This window comes from Vespa crabro, chromosome 21 (genome assembly GCF_910589235.1).
Source record: "Vespa crabro chromosome 21, iyVesCrab1.2, whole genome shotgun sequence".
Classification (NCBI taxonomy): Eukaryota; Metazoa; Arthropoda; class Insecta; order Hymenoptera; family Vespidae; genus Vespa; species Vespa crabro.
In genome coordinates, this window is record NC_060975.1 from 9,143 (window position 1) to 31,670 (window position 22,528).

Below are 22,528 nucleotides of genomic sequence, written 5' to 3' on the forward strand. Positions count from 1 at the left end.
ACTATGGACGTAGCCAGTCACAGCTCCGGAAGGACGAGGAAAAAAAGGGAAAAAAAATAAGAAAAACTATGAACGTAACCAGACAGAACTCCGGAAGTAACCAGAAAAAAAAGAATATGAAAACTACGCACGTAGCCAATCAAAACTGCGGAAGGAACCAGGAAAAAAAAAGAAAAAATCACCACGAACGTAACCAAACACAAATCCGGAAAGAACCAGGAAAAAAAAAGAACAGAAAACTACGGACGTAGCCAGTCACAACTCCGGAAGAGAAGAGTAAAAAAAAAGAAGAAAAAAATAAAAAGAACTACGAACGTATCCAGTCACAGCTCCGGAAGGAACCAGGAAAAAAAAGGAAAAATAAATAAAAAAAACTATGAACGTAACCAGGCACAAATCCGGAAGGAACCAAAAAGAAAAGAAAATGAAAACTACGCACGTAGCCAGTCAAAACTCTGGAAGGAACCAGGAAGAAAAAAGAAAAAAAACCACGAACGTAACCAAACACAAATCCAGAAAGAACCAGAAAAAAAAAACAAAAATCTACGGACGTAGCCAGTCACAACTCCGGAAGGGACCAGTAAAAAGAAAAAGAAAAAAATTAAAAAAACTACGGACGTAACCAGGTACAACTCCAGCAGAAACCACGAAAAAAAAAAAAAAAAAAATACGGACGTAGCCAGTCAGAGCTCCGGAAGGAACCAGGAGAAAAAAAGGAAAAAAACTACGAACGTAGGCAGTCACAACTCCGGAAGGAACCAGAAATAAAAAAGAAAAAGTAAATAAAAAAACTACGGACTTTGCCAGTCACAACTCCGGAAGGAACCAGGAAAAAAATAAATAAACAAAAAAAACTATGGACGTAACCAGGCACAACTACGAAAGGATCCAGGAAAAAAATAAATAAATACAAAAACTATTGACGTAACCAGGCACAACTCCGAAGGGAACCAGGAAAAAAAAGGAAAAAAGAACTACAGGAGTAGCCAGTCACAACTCCGGAAGGGAACAGTAAAAAGAAAGAAGAAAAAAATAAAAAGAACTACGGACGTATCCAGTCACAGCTCCGGAAGGAACCAGGAAAAAAGAGGAAAAATAAATAAAAAAAACTATGAACGTAACCAGGCACAACTCCGGAAGGAACCAAAGAGAAAAGAAAATGAAAACTACGCACGTAGCTAGTCAAAACTCTGGATGGAACCAGGAGAAACAAAAGGAAAAAGAAACTACGAACGAAACCAAACACAAATTCGGAAAGAACCAGGAAAAATAAAGAACAAAAAACTACGGACGTAGCCAGTCACAACTCCGGAAGGGAACAGTAAAAAAAAAGAAGAAAAAAATAAAAAAACTACGGACGTAACCAGGCACAACTCTGGAAGCAACCAGGAAAAAAAAACTACGGATGTAGCCAGTCACAACTCCGGAAGGAACCAGGAGAAAAATAAATAAATAAAAAAACTATGGACGTAACCAGGCACAACTCCGAAAGGAATCAGGAAGAAAAAGGAAAAATAAATAAGAAAAACTATGAACGTAACCAGGCAGAACTCCGGAAGGAACCAGAAAAAAAAGAATATGAAAACTACGCACGTATCCAGTCAAAACTGCGGAAGGAACCAGGAAAAACAAAAGGAAAAAGAAACTACGAACGTAGGCAGTCACAACTCCGGAAGGATCCAGGAAAAAAATAAATAAATAAAAAAACTATTGACGTAACCAGGCACAACTCCGAAAGGAACCAGGAAAAAAAAGGAAAAAAGAACTACGGACGTAGCCAGTCACAACTCCGGAAAGAACCATGGAAATTAAATGAAAAAATAAATAAAAATCTACGGACGTAACCAGGCACAATTCCGGAAGGAACCAGGAAAAAAAAACTACGGGCGTAACCAGTCACAATTCCGGAGTAAACCTGAAACTACTACGGACGTAACCAGAAATAAATAAGAGTAATTGAGAAGTAATTAAGTAATATGTAAGTGGAAACTAAGAAACAACTAATACGTTTCTGGGAGAGAAACAGACGCAACTCGTACAATACAATACAATAATAATAGTAGCATTCATAAGTTTCTTCTTAATTATAGAAACAGTATAAATAATTTTTTTTGTTAACTATAATCATAATAATACGTATAATAATAGTAAGAATAGGGATATTGGTAATAATCTTTACACAGTAATAATTATTTTGATATTAGTAATAAGAATAAGCACTACAATGTAATAACATAACTACAGCAGGTAAAAATAGAATATATCTTGAGAAAAAGTGGCGAACAAATGTACGTAGTGTACATGTTTGTATTAATTAATGTGTTGACATAATTTAATGTATTAACACGTTTAATGCTATGGTGGAGAGAAATTGCGAACAACTAGGGCTTCGGGGACTACTGCGTCAACATCCACGCTAGATGATGCGTATGAACTGTTTATTTCTTACTTTTATTAAATAAGCAATATTCTGTTTCTTTGAACATTACATATAAAAATTTTTACACCAATCATTTAAAATATTTTCAATGCTTTCTTAATATAACGATGATTCTAATAAAATTATTATATTATTATAATAATATTATTATAATATTATAATAGAGAAAAAAAAATATTACATTTCGTAAAGCGTTTCATAGCACGTAAGATGCGTTAGATTAAATAGTTTTCAGTCAATCTTCGTCGATCGATAATGACAACAAGGAAGAACCATTGGAAGGACAATACGGGATACCACGTCAGTCTCCTTTCGTACTCCGAGGTGTAAACGTCGAAATGATATCTTTCCTTACCGATACATTCACTCGTCATATAGACACAGTCATTTTATAATTATTTAAACAATGTACATACACTCGTAGTACGATGAGACATTAATTAAATAATTTTACATTTCGTAAAGCGTTTCATAGCACGTAAGATGGGTTAGATTAAATAGTTTTCAGTGAACCTTCGTCGATCGATAATGACAACAAGAAAGGACCATTCGAAGGACGATACGAGATACCACGTCAGTCATCTTTCGTTCTCCGTGGTGTAAACGTCGAAATGATATCTCTCCGTACAGGTACATTCACTTATCATATAGACACAGTCATTTTATAATTATTTAAACAATGTACATACACTCGTAGTAAGATGAGACAATAATTAAATAATTTTACATTTCGTAAAGCGTTTCATAGCACGTAAGATGGGTTAGATTAAATAGTTTTCAGTGAACCTTCGTCGATCGATAATGACAACAAGAAAGGACCATTCGAAGGACGATACGAGATACCACGTCAGTCTCCTTTCGTACTCCGAGGTGTAAACGTCGAAATGTTTGTAGTATCTCGTATCGTACTTCCAGTGTTCCTTCTTAGAAGTTCCGAACAAGAAAGAGCGAAAGACAGCAATTTTATCTAACGCGTTTTAAGAGCTATGAAACGCTTTACGAAATGTCATATTGTTTAATTAAATTATTAAGACAATTAAGAACTTTTCAATATATTTTTCTAAGAAATTATTTAAAAATTCTTTAACATCTACTCTTATCGTTAGGTATTCTAACATAAATAGCTAAGTAAAATAAAAGTACATTAACGTTTAGTAAGATATGAAATGAAAAAATGTTTAAGTCGGATAAAGACATGCAGCCATTCGCCCGATAATACTTGCGTTATATGATTTACAATTAGACTTTGCAAGTATTAACGACCCAGGTCCCACCACGTGGAGGTTGCTGCAATTGGAGACCCACGGGCTAACGGTGACTCTACTCTAAAATCCGCGTTCCGCGATACCGATCCGCCATACCTTTCCGCTTCAATGCATTGGCTTCTTAGCTAACAGGGTATGTGTAGCTTTAGCTACTACACACCTCTTACAGATAGCTCCACCATTAGCACCGTCCGCTTCAGACATAACGGGTTATTAAGCACATCCGAATTCGTGCTTTCCGAATCTCGAACAAACAAAGCGCACTCCTTAGAAATACTAATCGCGTCGCGACACTCACGTGTGTGTTATAATTACGTAGATTCTACTGTTAAGCCGAAATTCGCGAAGTACCCCCATCGAGATTTTAAAGAAATCAAAACGAAGTCCACGGTAGGACCTTTAATCGCGCCCGAACACCCACGCGAGTGTTAGAAGAACGATGACTCTACTCTACAATTCGCGTTTTCGATTCGAACAATCAAACGAAGTTTACTCGCGCCCGAGAACATCAACGCCTGTGCCCGCCGACACGCGCGCCAGTGTTCTTCCTATCCTTCCCGTATTCTCGCGTAGAAATCGATGATGAATCCTGCCATACGATGTATGATCCGGTCGCTGATGAACCTATCCCTCGATGATCTATCCTGAAAAAAAGAAGCTAAGGAAAAATAAGAAAAAGCAAAAAAATATATAAAATAGAACATAATATACACATAGATTATAAATAGAAAATAAATATAATAATAAGTAAATAATATAGAAAATGAACATATGTAAATAAATAAGAAAGCTAGAGAAAGAAACAATAAAAGTGCAGCTCAGCACCATTCCATGGATCCTACCTAAGACCTATAAATCATAATTAATAAGAATATATTAAAAACATAATTAAGAACATAATTAAAACATAATTAGAAACATAAACACATAATTAAACACATAATTAGACACACAATTAAATACATAATTAGAAAGAAACAACATAAATAAATATTAAGAATACATAATTAAAAGGAAATAACATAATGATAACATAATTGAAAACATAATTCAAAAGGAAAAATATGAGATAGAAACGAGAGCCGGAGTAAGAAAAGATAGCCCCAGAAAGAGAAGAATAGAGACCCCAAAAAAGATAAGACAAGAGAAAAAGTTTTATATGATGCTGTGACAGCAACCCGCACAGAAGCCCTCGCCCACAGGCCCCTCCCATGGGTCCCACCCGAGATATATAAAGGATAATTAGTGAGAGTAAATAAGAATAAATAGAAATAACAGCGGACAAAAAAGTGCGATAGAAAAATTTCCTTTTAGTTCGTCTAAGAAATTATTGTACAATAAATTCTGTGATATTTCTTCTTTCGAAGTATTATTAGCTATATAAGATGGAAATATGTTAATGTTTAGTTGGAATTAGATTAAAAAAATTATGGAAAAGTAATACAATATGCAGCCATTCGCTCGATAATACTTGCATTATAAGATTTATAATTAAACTTTGCAAGTATTAACGACCCAGGTCTCACCACGTGGAGGTTGCTGCATCTGGAGACCCACGAGCTAACGGTGACTCTACTTTACTCTAAAATCCGCGTTCCGCGATACCGATCCCTTATGCCTTCCGCTTCGGATATTTAGGGCGACTTAGCTAACAGGAGGTATCTAGCCTCAGCTACAGGGACCCCACTTACAGAGAGCTTTACCGTTCAACACCCTCGCCTCGGGCATAACGGATTATTAAGCACATCTAAATTCGTGCTTCCGAATTTCGAACAATCAAAGCGCATTAATCGCGTTCGCGACACTCACGTGTGTTATAATTACGTAGATTCTACTGTCCTATCCAAATTCGCGAAGTAATCTAATCGAAATGTCGAAGAAATAAAACAAAGTCCCCGGTAGGACTTTGAATCGCGCAAGCGAACATTCACGTGAGTGTTAGAAAAACGGTGACTCTAAGTTGAAATCCGAAGCGCACCCCGAATTTCAACATTACAACGAAGTCCATGATAGGACTTTTAATCGCGCCCGGACACCCACGCAATTGTTCGAAAAACGGTGACTCTACTCTAAATAAACTAATCGAATATTCGAGGAAACAAAACGAAGTCCCCGGTAGGACTTTTAATCGCGCACGCGAACACTCACGTGAGTGTTAGATAATAACGGTGACTCTAAGTTGAAATCCAAAGTGACATATGCTAACCGATATTTAGACTTTCCATGATATTTGTCGGGATTTCCGCCCCGCTACCAAATATGAGGATTATCATAACATCAGCCAGCTATGTACAGCACTACAAGGTAAACCGTTCGCGCACCCCGAATTTCAACACTAAAACGAAGTCCATGATAGGACTTTTAATCGCGCCCGGACACCCACGCAAGTGTTCGGAAAACGGTGATTCTACTCTAAAAAAACGCGTTCGCGAGGTAATCTAATCGAATATTCGAGCAAATTTAAACGAAGTCCCCGGTAGGACTTTTAAGTCGCGCCCGCGTTCATTCACGTGAGTGTTAGAAAAACGGTGACTCTACTCTAAATTCGCGTTTTCGATTCGAACAATCAAACGAAATTTAGTCGCGCCCGCAAACACCCACGCCTGTGCTTGCCGACAAGCGTGCGAGTGTTCTCCTATCCTGCCCGTATTCGCACGTAAAAATCGATGATGAATCCATGTCATGCTAGGATGACGCATCCGACCGCAGGTGAATCTCGATGATCTATCCTGGAAAATAAGAAGTTAAGAGGAAAATAAGAAAAAGAAAAGAATATATAAAATAAAACATAATAATGCTGAAAGAACAGTCCTCTTCATTTCATGGGTCCTACCTAATGCTTAAAAATGAAAATTAATAAGAATATATTAATAACAAACCTAAAAACATAAAAACATAATTAAAAGGAAATAACATAATTAAATTCTAAAAAGACATAATAAAAAGAAATAACATATTAATAACATAATTAAAAACATAATTAAAAACATAATTAAAAATATAATTAAAGAAGAAAAATATGAGTAATAAAAGAGAGCTGCTGAAAGATAAGAAAATAGAAGTAGCTCTGCACGCTGCTGAAACAACAGTCCGCTTCATCTAATGGTTCTTACCTAAAACCTGTAAGTTATAATTAAAAAGAATATATTAAAAACATAATTAAAACCATAAAAACATAATTAAAAAGAAATAACATAATATAAATCTGAAAAGACATAATGAAAAGAAATAACATAATATAAATCTGAAAAGACATAATGAAAAGAAATAACATATTAATAAGATAATTAAAAAGATAATTAAAAACATAATTAAAGAAGAAAAATATGAGTAATAAAAGAGAGCTGCTGAAAGATAAGAAAATAGAAGTAGCTCTGCACGCTGCTGAGACAGCAACCCGCACAGAGGCCCACACCCATGTCCCCATCCCATGGGTCCCACCCGAGACTTATAAATCATAATTGATAATAGTAAATCAGTATGAAAAATATGAAATAGAAAAGAGAGCCCCAGAAAGAGAAGAAAAGAGAAGCAGCTATATAAGATGCTGAGACAGTAACCCGCACAGAGGCCCACACCCATGGGCCCCTCCCATGGGTCCCACCCGAGACTTATAAATCATAATTAATAATAGTAAATAAGAATGCAAAATATGAAATAGAAAGGAGAGCTCCAGAAAGAGAATAAAAGAGAAGCAGCTCTATAAGATGCTGAGACAGCAACCCACACAGAGGCACACACCCATGGCTTCCAGCCGAGATATATATAGAGGATAATTAATGACGGTAAATAAGAAAAAATAGAAATGACAGTAATTATTCGAACGATAAAATGCTGAATTTAATTTAATTAAACATAAGAAAAATAAAGGATTAATTAAAAAGAAATGAAATATTCTGAACACAGATATAAATAAATATTATTCTCTCTGAAAGAAATATTATATTTATTAATCGATAATATATAATAATATATGTACGTGTTCTCTATAACGTTGCTAAGAATATCCTATTATTTAAATATTAATTAATTATTCCCTCACGTGTTCGCGATCCCACGACCTAGACCTAGCTGAAAAGAAATAAGGAAAGAAAAAAGAATTAATATATATGTAAATTAATTATACGAACGATAAAATGCTAAATTTAATTTGATTAAACTTAAGAAAAATAAACGATTAATATAAATAAATATTATTCTCTCTGAAAAAAATATTATTATATCTATTAATCGATAGTAAATGACAATACATGTATATGATTTTTATAACGTTCCTAAGAATATCTTATTGTTTAAATATTAATTAATTATACTTTACGTATATCGTACATTGTTTAAATGTTAAGATAATCCTATTTATTAATTATTCCTTCTCGTGTTCGCATTCCCACAACTTAGAGCTAGCTGAAAAGAAATAAGGAAAACGAAAGAATATGTATATATGTATATTAATTATACGAACGATAAAATTCTGAATTTAATTTAAGTTAATAGCTAAGAAAAAAAATATTAATGAAAAACTGATCTAAAGAAATATTATATTACTTTTACATTTCATAGATATGTGATTTTAATATAGAACTCGATTTTATTAAAATAAAATTATGAATTTAATTGAACTTTAGAAAAGAAAAAATGTGCTAAATTTATCAATCGACTTTAACGTAAAATTTGATTTTATTAAACTAGAATCATAAATTCAATTAAGTTTTAAAAAAACAGTTTAATATTAAAAAGGCATAAAATATGAAATAATTCTATTCGCGTACGCGTGGCAATGTGGGAATATTATTTACGGAAAGTTACTTCGTCTCAGTTTTTTAAATTTACACCCCTACACCCATCACCATAAGAGCATTTTGAGTGACAACATGGTAAAATTAAAATATTAACATGGTAAAACTAAGAGCCATTCTCGAAAATTCCTAGTGAACCTTCGAAAATAACTCAATAGCCTAATAGTTGTCTTCTTGAGCCATATGTTATCTTCGGCATATAGCCTCTTCTTTGCTTCGTGCCTCAACCTAATCGATTATCACTCTAAAATTGTAACGACAAAATTTGATTCCAAATTCTAAGATATGAAAGAAAACCCTAATACAACCATAACGAATCTGAAAACTTATTATTATCCTTTCGAAAGATACTTTTTCGCAGAATGGGAGAAATTAGATATTAATTATAAAAAAAATTAGAAATTAGATAATAGTATATTAATTGCTGAAAATCCTGAGCTAAAAAATAATTAATTTATCATCTAGGCTTACGGACTACGTCTCTTTGTTTTTTAGCAATCATTCTACTCGATTTTTCTCTTTCAAAACCAATGACTCTATCGAGACTTTTTTGTATCAATTTAAATCGATTAAATATTTAATTAATAATTATTTAAAAATATAAAGCAAACCCTTGGACGTTCCTTCTTACAAACGAATATTTTAATTATTGTAATAAAATCATCCATAGTTTCGTTTGTAATCCAGAGACTATCCATCGCGAGTGTCTTCTTACTCGTTCTTTATTAGAACGTATGAATATCGATTCTTTACATATTTCCGCGCGAGTAAAATATTTAAAAATGTATTAAAATATTCAAAATCTCAAATAATTATAAACGCGTTTGAGCAAGAAGACCCTATCCTAATCTAATAAATAAATGAAAAACTAAGAAACCATTCACGAGTAAATCTCCGAAGAAATTTACTCGTGGTCACTCAATGCTCTTCTACTAATTAATTACAACCAATCACCCGTGCCGATTCGGACCTTTCGTCCTCGACATGATTGAGTGATTGGAGGGACTTAAAAATTCACTCACTACTTAAGAAGTTCTGCGATGGCTCCAAAACACTCGTTCAGGTCGAAATTGAGAGGGGACGATCCGTATGTGGTTGCAAACTAGGTAGGTCGACATCAAAGTTCATCAGGAATATCTTCAATGATGCACTGACTCTATATCGCGATAGTTATTTTTTAACGAACGGTCACTGAATTTAATTCGCGAAACTCTACTGACTTTATAAATACAGCCTATGCGACTGTTAAAAAATTAATTAATTGCGAACAAACACTGACTCTAACGACTGCATTGCACGCAGACGTTGCAAAAAGTTTTGCTTTTTAAATCGCGAAACGCGAACGAACAAACACTGCTTCTACTTTGCGTTATTCATATTTAAGCAATACAAGATAACATCGTTGGTTCCGGAGCGTTTGCAATGACGTACTGAAAAAACAAAATAAAAACAAAATTAATAATAACATGGTTATAATAAGAAACAGTATAAATTACTACAGAAATGTAAGATATAAAAATATATTTACCTTAAGATTCGTTGATACTTGCAGCGAAGACATCCTGATATTTTAGATGCGTACAGGTCAAAAGACAAAGGAGAAATGATTCAGTAATCGGGATTTCGAATTATCAATGTTTAAATAAATGTACAATTGTTTAAATATTAGGCAAATAATCCGAAATAAAATTTTAAAAGTAATTGAAGTTTATATTAAAATTATTTTTAGTCCCGCGCGCGATTCAGACTTTTCAATATTTAAATAAATGAACTATTGTTTAAATATTATTCTATTCTATCCCGCGTGCAATTAAAATCGTAGAAATAATCATAAAATTATCGAAAATATTAATTATTAATCATTAGCGTTTAGAAAAGAGAATCACGAGGTGCACACGTCGGAGTGCAAGAGCAAACTAAGTCGCGAACTGTCAAAGTCGTGAAAAAGTACGTTTATGTTTATGTCTCAAGAGAAAACCGCTCCGAAATTAAAATTTTTAAGTACTAGAAGTTTATATTAAAATTATTTTAAGTACCGCGCGCGATTCAGAGTTTTTATTGTTTAAATAAATGAACTATTGTTTAAATATTAATCTATTCTATCCCGCGTGCTATAAAAACCGTATAAATAATTACAAAATTACCGGAAAGGTTAATTTATAATCTTTAGCGTTTAGAAAAGAGAATCACGAAGTGCACACGTCGGAGTGCAAGAGCAAACTAAGTCGCGAACTGTCAAAGTCGTGCAAAAGTGCGTTTATGTTTATATTACCAGAGAAAACCGCTCCGAAATTAAAATTTTGAAGTACCAGAAGTTTATATTAAAATTATTTTAAGTCCCGCGCGCGATTCAGACATTTTATTGTTTAAATAAATGAACTATTGTTTAAATATTACTCTATTCTATCCCGCGTGCTATAAAAACCGTATAAATAATTATAAAATTACCGAAAATATTAATTTAATAGTATTAGCGTTTAGAAAAGAGAATCACGAAGTGCACACGTCGGAGTGCAAGAGCAAACTAAGCCGCGAACTCTCAAAGTCGTGTAAAAGTGCGTTTATGTTTATGTCTCAAGAGAAAACCGCTCCGAAATTAAAATTTTTAAGTACTAGAAGTTTATATTAAAATTATTTTAAGTACCGCGCGCGATTCAGAGTTTTTATTGTTTAAATAAATGAACTATTGTTTAAATATTACTCTATTCTATCCCGCGTGCTATAAAAACCGTATAAATAATTACAAAATTACCGGAAAGGTTAATTTATAATCTTTAGCGTTTAGAAAAGAGAATCACGAGGTGCACACGTCGGAGTGCAAGAGCAAACTAAGTCGCGAACTGTCAAAGTCGTGTAAAAGAGCGTTTATGTTTATATTACCAGAGAAAACCGCTCCGAAATTAAAATTTTTAAGTACTAGAAGTTTATATTAAAATTATTTTAAGTCCCGCGCGCGATTCAGAGTTTTTATTGTTTAAATAAATGAACTATTGTTTAAATATTACTCTATTCTATCCCGCGTGCTATAAAATCCGTATAAATAATTATAAAATTACCGAAAATATTAATTTAATAGTATTAGCGTTTAGAAAAGAGAATCACGAAGTGCACACGTCGGAGTGCAAGAGCAAACTAAGTCGCGAACTCTCAATGTCGTGAAAAAGTGCGTTTATGTTTATATTACCAGAGAAAACCGCTCCGAAATTAAAATGTTTAAGTACTAGAAGTTTATATTAAAATTATTTTAAGACCCGCGCACGATTCAGAGTTTTTATTGTTTAAATAAATGAACAATTGTTTAAATATTACTCTATTCTATCCCGCGTGCTATAAAAACCGTATAAATAATTATAAAATTACCGAAAATATTAATTTAATAGTATTAGCGTTTAGAAAATAGAATCACGAAGTGCACACGTCGGAGTGCAAGAGCAAACTAAGCCGCGAACTCTCAAAGTCGTGTAAAAGTGCGTTTATGTTTATGTCTCAAGAGAAAACCGCTCCGAAATTAAAATTTTTAAGTACTAGAAGTTTATATTAAAATTATTTTAAGTCCCGCGCACGATTCAGAGTTTTTATTGTTTAAATAAATGAACAATTGTTAAAATATTAAACTATTCTATCCCGCGTGCTATAAAAATCGTTTAGATAATTATAAAATTACCGAAAATATTAATTTAATAGTATTAGCGTTTAAAAAAGAGAATCACGAAGTGCACACGTCGGAGTGGAAGAGCAAACTAAGTCGCGAACTGTCAATGTCGTGAAAAAGTGCGTTTATGTTTATATTACCAGAGAAAACCGCTCCGAAATTAAAATTTTTAAGTACTAGAAGTTTATATTAAAATTATTTTAAGTCCCGCGCGCGATTCAGAGTTTTTATTGTCTAAATAAATGAACTATTGTTTAAATATTACTCTATTCTATCCCGCGTGCGATAAAAACCGTATAAATAATTATAAAATTACCGGAAATGTTAATTTAATAGTTTTAGCGTTTAGAAAAGAGAATCACGAAGTGCACACGTCGGAGTGCAAGAGCAAACTAAGTCGCGAACTGTCAAAGTCGTGCAAAAGTGCGTTTATGTTTATATTACCAGAGAAAACCGCTCCGAAATTAAAATTTTGAAGTACCAGAAGTTTATATTAAAATTATTTTAAGGCCCGCGCGCGATTCAGACATTTTATTGTTTAAATAAATGAACTATTGTTTAAATATTAATCTATTCTATCCCGCGTGCTATAAAAACCGTATTAATAATTATAAAATATCCGGAAATGTTAATTTATAATCTTTAGCGTTTAGAAAAGAGAATCACGAAGTGCACACGTCGGAGTGCAAGAGCAAACTAAGTCGCGAACTGTCAATGTCGTGAAAAAGTGCGTTTATGTTTATATTACCAGAGAAAACCGCTCCGAAATTAAAATTTTTAAGTACTAGAAGTTTATATTAAAATTATTTTAAGACCCGCGCACGATTCAGAGTTTTTATTGTTTAAATAAATGAACAATTGTTTAAATATTACTCTATTCTATCCCGCGTGCTATAAAAACCGTATAAATAATTATAAAATTACCGAAAATATTAATTTAATAGTATTAGCGTTTAGAAAATAGAATCACGAAGTGCACACGTCGGAGTGCAAGAGCAAACTAAGCCGCGAACTCTCAAAGTCGTGTAAAAGTGCGTTTATGTTTATGTCTCAAGAGAAAACCGCTCCGAAATTAAAATTTTTAAGTACTAGAAGTTTATATTAAAATTATTTTAAGTCCCGCGCACGATTCAGAGTTTTTATTGTTTAAATAAATGAACAATTGTTAAAATATTAAACTATTCTATCCCGCGTGCTATAAAAATCGTTTAGATAATTATAAAATTACCGAAAATATTAATTTAATAGTATTAGCGTTTAAAAAAGAGAATCACGAAGTGCACACGTCGGAGTGGAAGAGCAAACTAAGTCGCGAACTGTCAATGTCGTGAAAAAGTGCGTTTATGTTTATATTACCAGAGAAAACCGCTCCGAAATTAAAATTTTTAAGTACTAGAAGTTTATATTAAAATTATTTTAAGTCCCGCGCGCGATTCAGAGTTTTTATTGTCTAAATAAATGAACTATTGTTTAAATATTACTCTATTCTATCCCGCGTGCGATAAAAACCGTATAAATAATTTATAAAATTACCGGAAATGTTAATTTAATAGTTTTAGCGTTTAGAAAAGAGAATCACGAAGTGCACACGTCGGAGTGCAAGAGCAAACTAAGTCGCGAACTGTCAAAGTCGTGCAAAAGTGCGTTTATGTTTATATTACCAGAGAAAACCGCTCCGAAATTAAAATTTTGAAGTACCAGAAGTTTATATTAAAATTATTTTAAGGCCCGCGCGCGATTCAGACATTTTATTGTTTAAATAAATGAACTATTGTTTAAATATTAATCTATTCTATCCCGCGTGCTATAAAAACCGTATTAATAATTATAAAATTACCGGAAATGTTAATTTATAATCTTTAGCGTTTAGAAAAGAGAATCACGAAGTGCACACGTCGGAGTGCAAGAGCAAACTAAGTCGCGAACTGTCAATGTCGTGAAAAAGTGCGTTTATGTTTATATTACCAGAGAAAACCGCTCCGAAATTAAAATTTTTAAGTACTAGAAGTTTATATTAAAATTATTTTAAGTCCCGCGCGCGATTCAGAGTTTTTATTGTCTAAATAAATGAACTATTGTTTAAATATTACTCTATTCTATCCCGCGTGCTATAAAAACCGTATAAATAATTATAAAATTACCGAAAATATTAATTTAATAGTATTAGCGTTTAGAAAAGAGAATCACGAAGTGCACACGTCGGAGTGGAAGAGCAAACTAAGTCGCGAACTGTCAATGTCGTGAAAAAGTGCGTTTATGTTTATATTACCAGAGAAAACCGCTCCGAAATTAAAATTTTTAAGTACTAGAAGTTTATATTAAAATTATTTTAAGACCCGCGCACGATTCAGAGTTTTTATTGTTTAAATAAATGAACAATTGTTTAAATATTACTCTATTCTATCCCGCGTGCTATAAAAACCGTATAAATAATTATAAAATTACCGAAAATATTAATTTAATAGTATTAGCGTTTAGAAAATAGAATCACGAAGTGCACACGTCGGAGTGCAAGAGCAAACTAAGCCGCGAACTCTCAAAGTCGTGTAAAAGTGCGTTTATGTTTATGTCTCAAGAGAAAACCGCTCCGAAATTAAAATTTTTAAGTACTAGAAGTTTATATTAAAATTATTTTAAGTCCCGCGCACGATTCAGAGTTTTTATTGTTTAAATAAATGAACAATTGTTAAAATATTAAACTATTCTATCCCGCGTGCTATAAAAATCGTTTAGATAATTATAAAATTACCGAAAATATTAATTTAATAGTATTAGCGTTTAAAAAAGAGAATCACGAAGTGCACACGTCGGAGTGGAAGAGCAAACTAAGTCGCGAACTCTCAAAGTCGTGTAAAAGTGCGTTTATGTTTATATTACCAGAGAAAACCGCTCCGAAATTAAAATTTTGAAGTACCAGAAGTTTATATTAAAATTATTTTAAGGCCCGCGCGCGATTCAGACATTTTATTGTTTAAATAAATGAACTATTGTTTAAATATTAATCTATTCTATCCCGCGTGCTATAAAAACCGTATTAATAATTATAAAATATCCGGAAATGTTAATTTATAATCTTTAGCGTTTAGAAAAGAGAATCACGAAGTGCACACGTCGGAGTGCAAGAGCAAACTAAGTCGCGAACTGTCAATGTCGTGAAAAAGTGCGTTTATGTTTATATTACCAGAGAAAACCGCTCCGAAATTAAAATTTTTAAGTACTAGAAGTTTATATTAAAATTATTTTAAGACCCGCGCACGATTCAGAGTTTTTATTGTTTAAATAAATGAACAATTGTTTAAATATTACTCTATTCTATCCCGCGTGCTATAAAAACCGTATAAATAATTATAAAATTACCGAAAATATTAATTTAATAGTATTAGCGTTTAGAAAATAGAATCACGAAGTGCACACGTCGGAGTGCAAGAGCAAACTAAGCCGCGAACTCTCAAAGTCGTGTAAAAGTGCGTTTATGTTTATGTCTCAAGAGAAAACCGCTCCGAAATTAAAATTTTTAAGTACTAGAAGTTTATATTAAAATTATTTTAAGTCCCGCGCACGATTCAGAGTTTTTATTGTTTAAATAAATGAACAATTGTTAAAATATTAAACTATTCTATCCCGCGTGCTATAAAAATCGTTTAGATAATTATAAAATTACCGAAAATATTAATTTAATAGTATTAGCGTTTAAAAAAGAGAATCACGAAGTGCACACGTCGGAGTGGAAGAGCAAACTAAGTCGCGAACTGTCAATGTCGTGAAAAAGTGCGTTTATGTTTATATTACCAGAGAAAACCGCTCCGAAATTAAAATTTTTAAGTACTAGAAGTTTATATTAAAATTATTTTAAGTCCCGCGCGCGATTCAGAGTTTTTATTGTCTAAATAAATGAACTATTGTTTAAATATTACTCTATTCTATCCCGCGTGCGATAAAAACCGTATAAATAATTTATAAAATTACCGGAAATGTTAATTTAATAGTTTTAGCGTTTAGAAAAGAGAATCACGAAGTGCACACGTCGGAGTGCAAGAGCAAACTAAGTCGCGAACTGTCAAAGTCGTGCAAAAGTGCGTTTATGTTTATATTACCAGAGAAAACCGCTCCGAAATTAAAATTTTGAAGTACCAGAAGTTTATATTAAAATTATTTTAAGGCCCGCGCGCGATTCAGACATTTTATTGTTTAAATAAATGAACTATTGTTTAAATATTAATCTATTCTATCCCGCGTGCTATAAAAACCGTATTAATAATTATAAAATTACCGGAAATGTTAATTTATAATCTTTAGCGTTTAGAAAAGAGAATCACGAAGTGCACACGTCGGAGTGCAAGAGCAAACTAAGTCGCGAACTGTCAATGTCGTGAAAAAGTGCGTTTATGTTTATATTACCAGAGAAAACCGCTCCGAAATTAAAATTTTTAAGTACTAGAAGTTTATATTAAAATTATTTTAAGTCCCGCGCGCGATTCAGAGTTTTTATTGTCTAAATAAATGAACTATTGTTTAAATATTACTCTATTCTATCCCGCGTGCTATAAAAACCGTATAAATAATTATAAAATTACCGAAAATATTAATTTAATAGTATTAGCGTTTAGAAAAGAGAATCACGAAGTGCACACGTCGGAGTGGAAGAGCAAACTAAGTCGCGAACTGTCAATGTCGTGAAAAAGTGCGTTTATGTTTATATTACCAGAGAAAACCGCTCCGAAATTAAAATTTTTAAGTACTAGAAGTTTATATTAAAATTATTTTAAGTCCCGCGCGCGATTCAGAGTTTTTATTGTATAAATAAATGAACAATTGTTTAAATATTACTCTATTCTATCCCGCGTGCGATAAAAACCGTATAAATAATTATAAAATTACCGGAAATGTTAATTTAATAGTTTTAGCGTTTAGAAAAGAGAATCACGAAGTGCACACGTCGGAGTGCAAGAGCAAACTAAGTCGCGAACTGTCAAAGTCGTGCAAAAGTGCGTTTATGTTTATATTACCAGAGAAAACCGCTCCGAAATTAAAATTTTGAAGTACCAGAAGTTTATATTAAAATTATTTTAAGTCCCGCGCGCGATTCAGACAATTTATTGTTTAAATAAATGAACTATTGTTTAAATATTAATCTATTCTATCCCGCGTGCTATAAAAACCGTATTAATAATTATAAAATTACCGGAAATGTTAATTTATAATCTTTAGCGTTTAGAAAAGAGAATCACGAAGTGCACACGTCGGAGTGCAAGAGCAAAGTAAACCGCGGACTGTCAAAGTCGTGAAAAAGTGCGTTTATGTTTATATTACCAGAGAAAACCGCTCCGAAATTAAAATTTTGAAGTACTAGAAGTTTATATTAAAATTGTTTTAAGTCCCGCGCGCGATTCAGAGTTTTTATTGTTTAAATAAATGAACTATTGTTTAAATATTACTCTATTCTATCCCGCGTGCTATAAAAACCGTATAAATAATTATAAAATTACCGAAAATATTAATTTAATAGTATTAGCGTTTAGAAAAGAGAATCACGAGGTGCACACGTCGGAGTGCAAGAGCAAACTAAGTCGCGAACTGTCAAAGTCGTGTAAAAGAGCGTTTATGTTTATATTACCAGAGAAAACCGCTCCGAAATTAAAATTTTTAAGTACTAGAAGTTTATATTAAAATTATTTTAAGACCCGCGCACGATTCAGAGTTTTTATTGTTTAAATAAATGAACAATTGTTTAAATATTACTCTATTCTATCCCGCGTGCTATAAAAACCGTATAAATAATTATAAAATTACCGAAAATATTAATTTAATAGTATTAGCGTTTAGAAAAGAGAATCACGAAGTGCACACGTCGGAGTGCAAGAGCAAACTAAGCCGCGAACTCTCAAAGTCGTGTAAAAGTGCGTTTATGTTTATGTCTCAAGAGAAAACCGCTCCGAAATTAAAATTTTTAAGTACTAGAAGTTTATATTAAAATTATTTTAAGTCCCGCGCACGATTCAGAGTTTTTATTGTTTAAATAAATGAACAATTGTTAAAATATTAAACTATTCTATCCCGCGTGCTATAAAAATCTTTTAGATAATTATAAAATTACCGAAAATATTAATTTAATACTATTAACGTTTAGGAAAGAGAATCACGAAGTGCACACGTCGGAGTGCAAGAGCAAACTAAGTCGCGAACTGTCAAAGTCGTGTAAAAGTGCGTTTATGTTTATATTACCAGAGAAAACCGCTCCGAAATTAAAATTTTTAAGTACTAGAAGTTTATATTAAAATTATTTTAAGTCCCGCGCGCGATTCAGAGCTTTTATTGTTTAAATAAATGAACTATTGTTTAAATATTAATCTATTCTATCCCGCGTGCTATAAAAACCGTATAAATAATTATAAAATTACCGAAAATATTAATTTATAATCTTTAGCGTTTAGAAAAGAGAATCACGAAGTGCACACGTCGGAGTGCAAGAGCAAACTAAGCCGCGAACTGTCAAAGTCGTGTAAAAGTGCGTTTATGTTTATATTACCAGAGAAAACCGCTCCGAAATTAAAATTATAAAAGTAATAGAAGTTTATATTAAAATTATTTCTAGTCCCGCGCGCGATTCAGACTTTTCAATATTTAATTAAATGAACTATTGTTTAAATATTATTCTATTCTATCCCGCGTGCTATAAAAACCGTATAAATAATTACAAAATTACCGGAAAGGATAATTTATAATCTTTAGCGTTTAGAAAAGAGAATCACGAAGAGCACACGTCGGAGTGCAAGAGCAAACTAAGTCGCGAACTGTCAAAGTCGTGAAAAAGTGCGTTTATGTTTATATTACCAGAGAAAACCGCTCCGAAATTAAAATTTTTAAGTACTAGAAGTTTATATTAAAATTATTTTAAGTCCCGCGCGCGATTCAGAGTTTTTATTGTTTAAATAAATGAACTATTGTTTAAATATTACTCTATTCTATCCCGCGTGCTATAAAAACCGTATAAATAATTATAAAATTACCGAAAATATTAATTTAATAGTATTAGCGTTTAGAAAAGAGAATCACGAAGTGCACACGTCGGAGTGCAAGAGCAAACTAAGCCGCGAACTCTCAAAGTCGTGTAAAAGTGCGTTTATGTTTATGTCTCAAGAGAAAACCGCTCCGAAATTAAAATTTTTAAGTACTAGAAGTTTATATTAAAATTATTTTAAGTCCCGCGCGCGATTCAGAGTTTTTATTGTTTAAATAAATGAACTATTGTTTAAATATTACTCTATTCTATCCCGCGTGCTATAAAAACCGTATAAATAATTACAAAATTACCGGAAAGGTTAATTTATAATCTTTAGCGTTTAGAAAAGAGAATCACGAGGTGCACACGTCGGAGTGCAAGAGCAAACTAAGTCGCGAACTGTCAAAGTCGTGTAAAAGAGCGTTTATGTTTATATTACCAGAGAAAACCGCTCCGAAATTAAAATTTTTAAGTACTAGAAGTTTATATTAAAATTATTTTAAGTCCCGCGCGCGATTCAGAGTTTTTATTGTTTAAATAAATGAACTATTGTTTAAATATTACTCTATTCTATCCCGCGTGCTATAAAATCCGTATAAATAATTATAAAATTACCGAAAATATTAATTTAATAGTATTAGCGTTTAGAAAAGAGAATCACGACGTGCACACGTCGGAGTGCAAGAGCAAACTAAGCCGCGAACTCTCAAAGTCGTGTAAAAGTGCGTTTATGTTTATATTACCAGAGAAAACCGCTCCGAAATTAAAATTTTTAAGTACTAGAAGTTTATATTAAAATTATTTTAAGACCCGCGCACGATTCAGAGTTTTTATTGTTTAAATAAATGAACAATTGTTTAAATATTACTCTATTCTATCCCGCGTGCTATAAAAACCGTATAAATAATTATAAAATTACCGAAAATATTAATTTAATAGTATTAGCGTTTAGAAAATAGAATCACGAAGTGCACACGTCGGAGTGCAAGAGCAAACTAAGCCGCGAACTCTCAAAGTCGTGTAAAAGTGCGTTTATGTTTATGTCTCAAGAGAAAACCGCTCCGAAATTAAAATTTTTAAGTACTAGAAGTTTATATTAAAATTATTTTAAGTCCCGCGCACGATTCAGAGTTTTTATTGTTTAAATAAATGAACAATTGTTAAAATATTAAACTATTCTATCCCGCGTGCTATAAAAATCGTTTAGATAATTATAAAATTACCGAAAATATTAATTTAATAGTATTAGCGTTTAGAAAAGAGAATCACGAAGTGCACACGTCGGAGTGGAAGAGCAAACTAAGTCGCGAACTGTCAATGTCGTGAAAAAGTGCGTTTATGTTTATATTACCAGAGAAAACCGCTCCGAAATTAAAATTTTTAAGTACTAGAAGTTTATATTAAAATTATTTTAAGTCCCGCGCGCGATTCAGAGTTTTTATTGTCTAAATAAATGAACTATTGTTTAAATATTACTCTATTCAATCCCGCGTGCTATAAAAACCGTATTAATAATTATAAAATTACCGGAAATGTTAATTTATAATCTTTAGCGTTTAGAAAAGAGAATCACGAAGTGCACACGTCGGAGTGCAAGAGCAAACTAAGTCGCGAACTGTCAAAGTCGTGTAAAAGAGCGTTTATGTTTATATTACCAGAGAAAACCGCTCCGAAATTAAAATTTTTAAGTACTAGAAGTTTATATTAAAATTATTTTAAGTCCCGCGCGCGATTCAGAGTTTTTATTGTTTAAATAAATGAACAATTGTTTAAATATTACTCTATTCTATCCCGCGTGCTATAAAAACCGTATAAATAATTAAGAAAATACCGGAAATGTTAATTTATAATCTTTAGCGTTTAGAAAATAGAATCACGAAGTGCACACGTCGGAGTGCAAGAGCAAACTAAGTCGCGAACTGTCAAAGTCGTGTAAAAGTGCGTTTATGTTTATATTACCAGAGAAAACCGCTCCGAAATTAAAATTTTGAAGTACTAGAAGTTTATATTAAAATTGTTTTAAGTCCCGCGCGCGATTCAGAGTTTTTATTGTTTAAATAAATGAACTATTGTTTAAATATTACTCTATTCTATCCCGCGTGCTATAAAAACAGTATAAATAATTATAAAATTACCGAAAATATTAATTTATAATCTTTAGCGTTTAGAAAAGAGAATTACGAGGTGCACACGTCGGAGTGCAAGAGCAAACTAAGTCGCGAACTCTCAAAGTCGTGTAAAAGTGCGTTTATGTTTATATTACCAGAGAAAACCGCTCCGAAATTAAAATTTTAAAAGTAATAGAAGTTTATATTAAAATTATTTCTAGTCCCGCGCGCGATTCAGACTTTTCAATATTTAAATAAATGAACTATTGTTTAAATATTATTCTATTCTATCCCGCGTGCTATAAAAACCGTATAAATAATTAAAAAAATACCGGAAATGTTAATTTATAATCTTTAGCGTTTAGAAAATAGAATCACGAAGTGCACACGTCGGAGTGCAAGAGCAAACTAAGCCGCGAACTGTCAAAGTCGTGAAAAAGTGCGTTTATGTTTATATTACAATAGAAAACCGCTCCGAAATTAAAATTGCGCTTGAACTTTCTTTAAACCTTGATAAAATATTCGTATCTGTAAGATGATTATATGTAGGTGTATGCAAATACTCTATTTTAACGTTTGCTCCTCGCAGTAGGAAAGGATACTGACTCTGTTTAACTGTATGGAAAGAGAGAATTTCGATGTTTTCCTTCGGAACGCTAAAGAAAACTCTTTCGATATTCGTCAAAGTCAACCTATCGTTCGTTTTTATCGATATTACATGTAGCCAACAACTGTGTGATCATTAATTGAAATGAATTTAATATTAAATTAATATTATTTTATGTTTTACGCGTGTTACGAGCAATCTAATATTAATATGAATGCAATAACGTTTAAATACTGATCCATTTTAGTCCATATTCATTATACGTTATTTAAATAATTATAAAATTATCGAAAATATAAATTATTAAAATTTTTTTCCTATTATTTAATTATAACTGTCGAATTTTAATGATTAAATATTTTTAATATTTTCCGCTAACGTAGTATCCGTTTAGATAATTTTTAAATTACTATATCATATTTTTAATGTTTCCATATTTTCCTATGAAAAATCAAAAAATTACATGTTTCGCGGGGTGTGAAGCTGACGAGTTACAGGTGACGTACTGCGCTTGCGCGTAGGTCCACCTAGTCTTCTCGCTATTGGTTATTCCGCCATTTGGAATTATATCGTCCTATCAGTCGGAGCAGACCTTCGTTCTCTCGTTAATTACAAGTTATTAGTGTATTCTTTTTTAACGTACAACTTAATTTTATGTAT